Source organism: Artibeus jamaicensis, unplaced genomic scaffold (genome assembly GCF_021234435.1).
Source record: "Artibeus jamaicensis isolate MK-2021 breed Jamaican fruit bat unplaced genomic scaffold, CSHL_Jam_final contig_786, whole genome shotgun sequence".
Taxonomy (NCBI): domain Eukaryota; kingdom Metazoa; phylum Chordata; class Mammalia; order Chiroptera; family Phyllostomidae; genus Artibeus; species Artibeus jamaicensis.
This window is the reverse complement of record NW_026521971.1, coordinates 3803958-3812238: the sequence shown is the minus strand read 5'-3', so window position 1 is coordinate 3812238 and position 8281 is coordinate 3803958.

The window sequence follows — 8281 nt, the reverse complement described above, 5'->3', positions numbered from 1 at the left end:
TTACGTCTATGTTCAAGGCTTTCCCTGGGCACCCCCCCCCCAGTCCATTTCTATTTAAATCCCTTCCAACACTCCCCTTTTTTAAATTAAAAAAATAAATAAATATAAATATAAATATATATATTTAAGATTACAATCTATGATGCTATAATTTTTTTAAAGATTTTGTTTATCTTTAGAGGGGAAGGGAAGGAGAAAGGGAGAGAAATATCAATGTATGGTTGCCTCTCATGAGTCCCCTGCTGGGAACTAACCTGCAACACAGGCATGTGCCCTGAGTGGGTACTGAACCCTCCACCTTTCACTTTGCAAGATGCTGCGAAAGCAAATGAGCCACACTGGTCACAGCGAATTTTTTATTTCTTAATTAGTTCACATACAATATAGTAGTAACAAATGGTGTTCATAGTTACTAACATTTACATGATTTATGAAGTGATCCTGCCGTAAGTCTAGTACTGATAGGGGATTTAAGAGTTGGAAAATTTTAGTTTAAATAATAGTCAATAAGCTTAGGAATCAATGCATGTAAAAGCTTTTGTTCCAGGAACTGAAGGTATGACCTACCCTGACTCCAGGAGACCGTAACAGTTCCACCTTTGTTTCTCAGTGGGACTGTAAGCAGTTCAAGATGGTATCTGAGCCACTGTACTTCAGGGTGAGACGACCACGCACAGGACACAGCTAAAGACCAGCGCCCAAAGCAAGAATGCTGGAGTTCTTTTTTTTTAAAACCCATTTAACTCCTCCCTGAATGTCAAAACCCCTCACCACACCTCATTTATTCCTTGCAATAAAAACCTTGGCCTGGAAAGAAAAGACAAGATGGTCTGTTTTGCCATCTTCTCAGGTCGTCAGCCATCTGAGAAAAGCACCCATAAAGATTCAGTCCCTGTCTCTGCTTATTGGGCTTGGTAGTGACAGGCAGCCTGAACTCCGGTGTCTTTTCCGGTTTCAATTCCTATACTCTTATCTGCCTTTTTCTGCTCAACCCTTACGACCCACTCCCAAACTAAAAACTTATGTATGTATTTTTCAGACTATAAGATGCACTACCCCCATTTGGGAAGGATAATGGTTGTTTATGCTGCTGTTGAGTTCTGTTTATATTTACATTGGTGCAATATTGTTATTTATGTTATTAAATATTTTACCACATTTTTTACTTCAAAAATTTTTTTTCCTATTTCCCTCTACAACATAGGTGTGTCTTATGGTCAGAAACATGTGGTACTTATTCTGTTTACTGTCTGCTTCTCCGTGAAGATAAGCTTTGTGTTTTGTTCACGGCTGAAATGCACATCAGTGTGAGCGCTCAACCCAGTCTTCTTACGCAGTGTTCGGGGCCCACAACAGTCTTAGGAACCAAAGAAAATGTTTTAAATTTCTTTTTTTTTTAATCTATTTCTTGATAGTGATTTGAGAGAGAAAAAAACAGGGAGAGAAACAGCAATTTAGTGTTTCACTTATTGTTGCATTCATTGGTTGCTTCTTGTATGTGCCCCAACCAGAGATGGAGATCTAATCTTCAATGTTTAAGCACAACCTTAGCAGGCTGGGTCACACTCTAACCAAGTGAGCCACCTGGCCAGGGCTGTTTTTTAATGAATCCAACGTGGATTCATTGCACCCCTGCAATGAAGCCAGCTGCACAATCACACTCAAAATTAGCAAGCAGGTGAAACCACTTTTAGAAGGCAATAAAATTATATATTAACTGTTAGTCCTATATAACCCTGCCCCAGACTAAAAAGGGGTTTGAGAAAAAAGTGTAAAAAAACAAACAAAATTTACCTTTTGGACTCAACCGTATAAGAAGCTCAAGTATAAGCACAACTTTCCCTTTTGATTGCATGAAAGCTATTAACATCCCTAGTTAATAATTTTAAAGAACTAAAAGAGGTCCCAAGCATGTACATACCTACATCTCTGAGACTCAGACTGTGTCTTTTAAAAATTCTACAATTGAACAAATTGTTAAGTAGTAACAGATGGGCAAAACCTGATGAAGTGCAATCCTGATGAGTCAAGACCAAATAACGGTTCTAGGATAAAAGATTTTTTTTATTTCAATTTTTTTTTCATTTGGGAGAGCCTATAGAAGCCAAATTAAAAATTAAAAATTAGTTTGATTGATTGATATGAGGGAGAAAGACATCAACTGATTTGTCATTCCACTTATTCGTGCAGGCTTTGATTGACTCCTGTGTGTCCCCTCCTCAGGGATGTTTGTGGAAACAGAATCATGGACACAGAGAACATTTTGATGGTTGCCAGATGAGAGCAGGGTAGGAGAGAATGGTTGAAAAGGTGAGGGGATTAAGAATTACAAGTAAGTAGTTGTTGGAAACCGTTTCGGCAGCTGTAACCTCGCTAACAGGCAAGAGGGTCCCACAAGGGCTGAGAGAACTTGGGACCATAAATCACTAAGGAGACAAAGCTTATCCTCCTGGCAGGTGCGCAGTCTCTGCCCCTTTACTTCACCCTGCTTGGCCCTTGGAGGGCAGCTGGACAGCCAATGACAGGTAAGATTCCTCAAGGGAGGGAAGACCTAAGGCATAGTCTCAAAGGGGCCATCAGGGAAGGATTTAGGGGACTATAGAGAAGGGGCAAAAGGCCCTCACCCCTTGGTTTCATCATAGCCTGAGTCCTCATTCTATCTGTAAAAAGACTCTTCATCTCTTGGCTGCCTTGCTTCCCGCACCCGACTCAGGCCTGAAACAATGCCGGAGGTGGGTGCAGCCCTGTGCTGGAAAGGGCAGTCAGGCCTGAGAAAGAATGCATTAAATCCTGTGAAACCTGCTTTGTTAAGAATGCCCTGAAGTTAATGTATACTAAATGTTTAGGGTCCAAGCACAAATGAGTTTTGTTTCCCCAGGTTTCATGGCCAGTTGACATCACTCTGTCTTCTAGACTCTGACTCAACTGACTCAAAAGGACCCTCTGATCCCAGAAATGTTATCTGTAAACCATACCTCCTTTCTTGGATATGTATGCCTGTGCAAGCTAAACTCAACAAAAGCCCAAGGAAAAGATGCTCAGGGCTCTTCTCTGAGATTAGCTGGCCTTTTCTCCCCAAACAGATTGTCTTAGTAGTCTCCTTCCATCTGCCAGTCTAGGGGACACTGCGGAACAGGGTCCCCTGCAGGCAGTCACAGAATAGTCACAGGGATGTGCAGTACAGTATAGGAAACGGAGCAGCTGAAGGACTTCTGTGCATGACCATGGACATGAACATCAGTGGGGGGATGGCCTGAGTGAGTGGGAGGTGCTGAGTGGAAGAGGGCAAAGGGGAAAAGTCAGGACAACTGTGATAACATAATCAAAACATAACTAAAATATTTAAAAATAAAGTAGCTGAGAATATTCCAGAATTGAAGATAGACACAAGGATCACTGAATTAAAGTGTCCTCTGAAAACCAAGAGGATAAATAATAAACTCAGACCAGTAAAACTATAGATTATTAAGGATAAAAGAAAAATCTTAAAAGCTATCATTATCCTCAAATAAACAACAATTAGACTGACAGTAAGTATTTTATCAGTAACAACGGGGTCAGAAAGTCAATGTAGTGCCTTAAACATATTTAGAATTTAAAAAAATTTCAATCTAGAATTTTAAACCCAGCTAACCTTGAGGAGTAGCATCAAGAATTCATCTTATAAGCCCTGGCTGGTATAGCTCAGTGGATTGAGCACGGGCTTGTGAACCAAAAGATCACGGTTCGATTCCCAGTCAGGGCACATGCCTGGGTTGCAAGCCAGTTAGTTCCCAGCAGGGCACACATGAGAAGCAACCATACATTGATTAAAAAAAAAAAAAAAAAAAAGAATTCACCTTCTAACCTCCCAGACAGTGACTTAGATTTAAAAGCACCTTCAGTAATGGTTTTTCCACGAACTGGGATGCAGGACACAGCACTACTCAGCAACTGGCAAACCACTGAAATCACTTCGCCCCGACTGCTGTGGCTCAGCTGGTTGGGTGTCATCCCGCAAAGCAGAAGGTTGCCAGTTTGATTCCTAGTCAGAGCATGTACAAGAGGCAACCAATACATGTTTCTCCCTCACATCAATGTATCTCTCCCTTCTCTTTCTCCCTCCCTTCCCCTCTGTCTAAAAATAAATAAAATCTTTAAAAAATTACTCATATGGACTTCCACCAAGATGGAGGCATAGGTGGAAACACTGTGCCTTCTCGCACAACCAAGTTTAAAGACAACAAAGTTTTAGTAAAACAAATACGCAGCCATAACACAGAAAACTAAACTACCTCTAAGTCCGACAACAAGGAACCCTTCAGCCAGACCAGTAAGAGGGGCGGGGCCAGCGGCTGGCGGAGCGAGGTTGGGCAGGAAAACTCGGCCAGACTGACCCAGGCGAGGTCGTGGCTGGCAAATCCCCAGGCGTGGGGTTGCCATGGGCAGACCCAGTGAGGGCGCAAGGTGGCAGGCTGACTGCAGTCACACATTCCAGTGCAGATAAGCCAGTGAAGGAGTGAGCAGTGAGACAGACCGTGCAGGCCCCCCACCCACCTCGGAGGGAAGCAGCAGAGGGGACCACTATTGTCCCTCTCTGATCCTGCCCCCACATACAGTATCACAAACCAGCGACCTGGGTGGCCCCACCCTGGTGAACACCTAAGGCTCCTTTCCTCATACGTAACAGGCACAAACAGATCAAAACATGGCTCAAGAAGAACTCAAAGTCCCAGAGCCCATAATTCTAAGCAACGAAGAAGTAGCAAAACTTTCAGATGCACAGTTCAAAACACTGGTGATCAGGATGCTCACAGAACTGGTTGATTTTAGTCACAAATTAAAGGAACATGTGAAGGCTAAACTAATTGAAATGAAGGGAAATGCACAGGAAAGCAATAGTAATGGAAAGGAAACTGGGACTCAAGTCAAAGGAGCGGACCAGAAGGAAAGAAAAAATGACCAAACAGAAAAATATGAAGAAACAAGAAATTTAAAAAATGAGGAGAGGCTTAGGAACCTTCAGGACATCTTTAAACATTCCAACATCCGAATTATAGGAGTACCAGAAGGAGAAGAAGAACAGCCACCAGTGGAAAGCTTATTTGAACAAATAATGAAGGAGAACTTCCCCAATCTGGCAAAGGAAATAGACTTCCAGGAAGTCCAGGAAGCTCAGAGTCCCAAAGAAGTTGGACCTAAGAAGGAACACACCAAGGCACATCATAGTTACATTACCCAAGATTAAAATGAAGGAGAGAATCCTAGAAGCAGCAAGAGATAAGGGGACTGTCACCTACAAAGGAGTTCCCATCAGACTGTCAGTGGATTTCTCAAAAGAGACCTTACAGGCAAGAAGGGGCTGGAAAGAAGTATTCCAAATCATGAAAACCAATGACCTACATCCAAGATTGCTCTATCCAGCAAAGCTTTCATTTAGAATGGAAGGGCAGATAAAGTGCTTTCAGATAAGGTCAAGTTAAAGGAGTTCATCACCAAGCCCTTATTATATGAAATGTTAAAGGGACTTATCTAAGAAAAAGAAGATAAAAAAGATGAACAGTAAAAAGACAGCAAACTCACAGTTATTAACAACCACACCTAAAACAAAACTAAGAGGACAGCTAGATCAGGAGCAGAACCACAGAAATGAAGATCTCATGGAGAATTAGCAACAGGGGAGTGAGAGGAGGAGAAGGGGAGAGAAGGTACAGAAAATAAGTAGCATAGATGGTAGGTAGAAAATAGATAGGGGGGGAGTGCAAGAATAGTATGGGAAATATAGAATCTAAAGAACTTGGCCTGGCTGGTATAGCTCAGTGGAATGAGTGCAGGCCTGTGAATCAAAAGATTGCATTTCGATTCCCAGTCAGTGCACATGCCTGGGTTGCAGGCCAGTTCCTGGCAGGAGCCAGTTCCCAGCAGGGGATGCACAAGGAGCAACCATACATTGATGTTTCTCTCCCTCTCTCCTTCCCTTCCCCTCTAAAGATAAATAAATAAATATTAAAAAAAAAAAGAATCTAAAGAACTTGAGACACGTGGTCATAAACTAAAGGGGGTGAATGGTGGGAGAGGGGGTGTGCAGGGTGGAGGGGAATGAAGGGGGAAATAGAACAACTGTAATGGCATAATCAATAAAATTTTTTTAAAAATAAAAGGGTCAAAGGGCAAAAAAAAAAGAAAAAATTATTCATATCACTTTAAACAGCTAGTCACTGTATGTAAACTCTTTCGATTACCTTTATTGAATAGGCAAATTGATTAAATTAGCACAGTTCAAACCACTGTTTGCATGGGTTACAAATGATTTTTTTTTACAGGAATAAAACTGTGAAAATTACAAACTGTAAAAAGGAAGACAAATCTTGTCTCTAACATTTCAGAGGAGCAAGATTTAACACAGCACATTGAAGATCAATACATATTTGAATTTGAGAACAAGAGCTTAATGTTACAATATTATACACTACTTTACAAAATTAAAATTTCTATATAAGGATTATATTTGTAATAGTTAACAAAATCTTGAAATCACATTTGGTGGTCCCCTAGATAATAGCTGTTACGAATCTTTGATTAGAAGAAATAAGTCTTTTATTCTAATTATTGTAAAGTCTATTAGACTCAATACATTTAAAGTAAAACAGTGCCAACTAAAATAAATGGTACAGCTTGAGTGAATATTAATGTCAGACTTACAGAAATGTTATTTTAAAAATCCTAGAAATTAGAAAAATAGAGTACTTTTTATGGTAGAACTGCCATACTCTGATTTAAATACCAAGATTGCCCTTGTCTGTTACTTTAGTAGTTGTAGATCTGTAGAAAATTCAAGGATCTTTCATAATTTACAACTACAATAAAAAAAATATGGCATAGTGTAAATTAGTTGCTTTGCATAAAAAAGTAATACAAGATTAAGTGCCCTACTGCAAAAAAAAATCAAACTAAAAAGCACTTTAATATTGCAAAAAATGATTGCTTAATATCAACATTTCCAAAAGGTTCATTTGTTCCCTCATTATCCAGAGAACAAATATTGTGAATCCTAACTGAAGTTACGGTTTTTAATGACCTGGCTATTATAATAAAATTATCCTAGATTGCACATGTTACACAATATCTAAAATAACTTTTTAAAGTAAGACTTTCAAAGCAAATGTGTGAAACACATGAACGAAGCGTGGAGTAATAACAAGAGCCACACCCGCAAAGGGATGAAGTGAGGCACAGGAAGATTACTGTCCCTAGAAGCACAGACTTTGCCCTCTGGACATTATTCACTACAATTAAGAAAGGATCTACAAACATCAACACTCAAAATTCACATTAAGAAGAGAATTTTAGTTAAGAAACATCAGTGCATAATAATGACTGTTTCTTTGAAAGAGGGGAAATATAAATTTTAATTTGCTACAGTGTGAAAACTGCTTCCTAAGAACTGAAGCAGCTTTCAAGCATATTTCCAGTTCAATGTACAACTTGCATACTGAAAGTAAATCATAACACTGCTTAAGGGAGATATCTTTATAAAACACAATTCATTATTCTTGTCTGGCTAATAAATAGTAGTGTATACTCCAGTGGGACCTGCTTTTTCCCTATCCCAAACAACTCATTTAAGTCAGCTCATATTGCTGTAAATCTGATAGTTATCATTTCATTGGTGATCATATGAGACCAAGATTGTAAACACATTTTTCTAACCCATGAAAACAAACAAAAATCTTTTCCTCAAGTATTACACATGAGCATCTTTAATAAGTTCATACAAGGTATATCTGTGAAAACTGGGCCAAACTCTTTTAAAGATATTCCCTCACAGCACTTTAAATATACAAATGTATAATTTACCTATTTGTAAACTTATTTAATGGTTTTGACTATAATATTTCTCTGGCTGAATCAAAAAAAGCAGTCTCTTGAGCATGTTCCGAAATCAAGTTTCTTTCCTAAATAACTTCAATCTACTGAATTTGTGTCATCTTAATACCCATTAAATCAAACAGCAGCATTCATGCTTTAAGAAGTTTCACTATCCAAGAATAGACACCTTATGAGTGGCTTTCAATTTCATTAGTAAAACTCCTCAGAAAAATGTTACTGATGTATTTTAGACAGCATTTAAGAAAACAATTTCTCTCATTCATATTCATTTCATCAATATAACACATTTATTATATATCACAGAGCAGACAAAAAATACCCACTCAAAGGATCAAGGTAACCAAGGTTTCTCATCTCCCTAATGTCATTGCCAGTCCCAACATATATAATGAAGACAGCTCAGGTTCTTTTC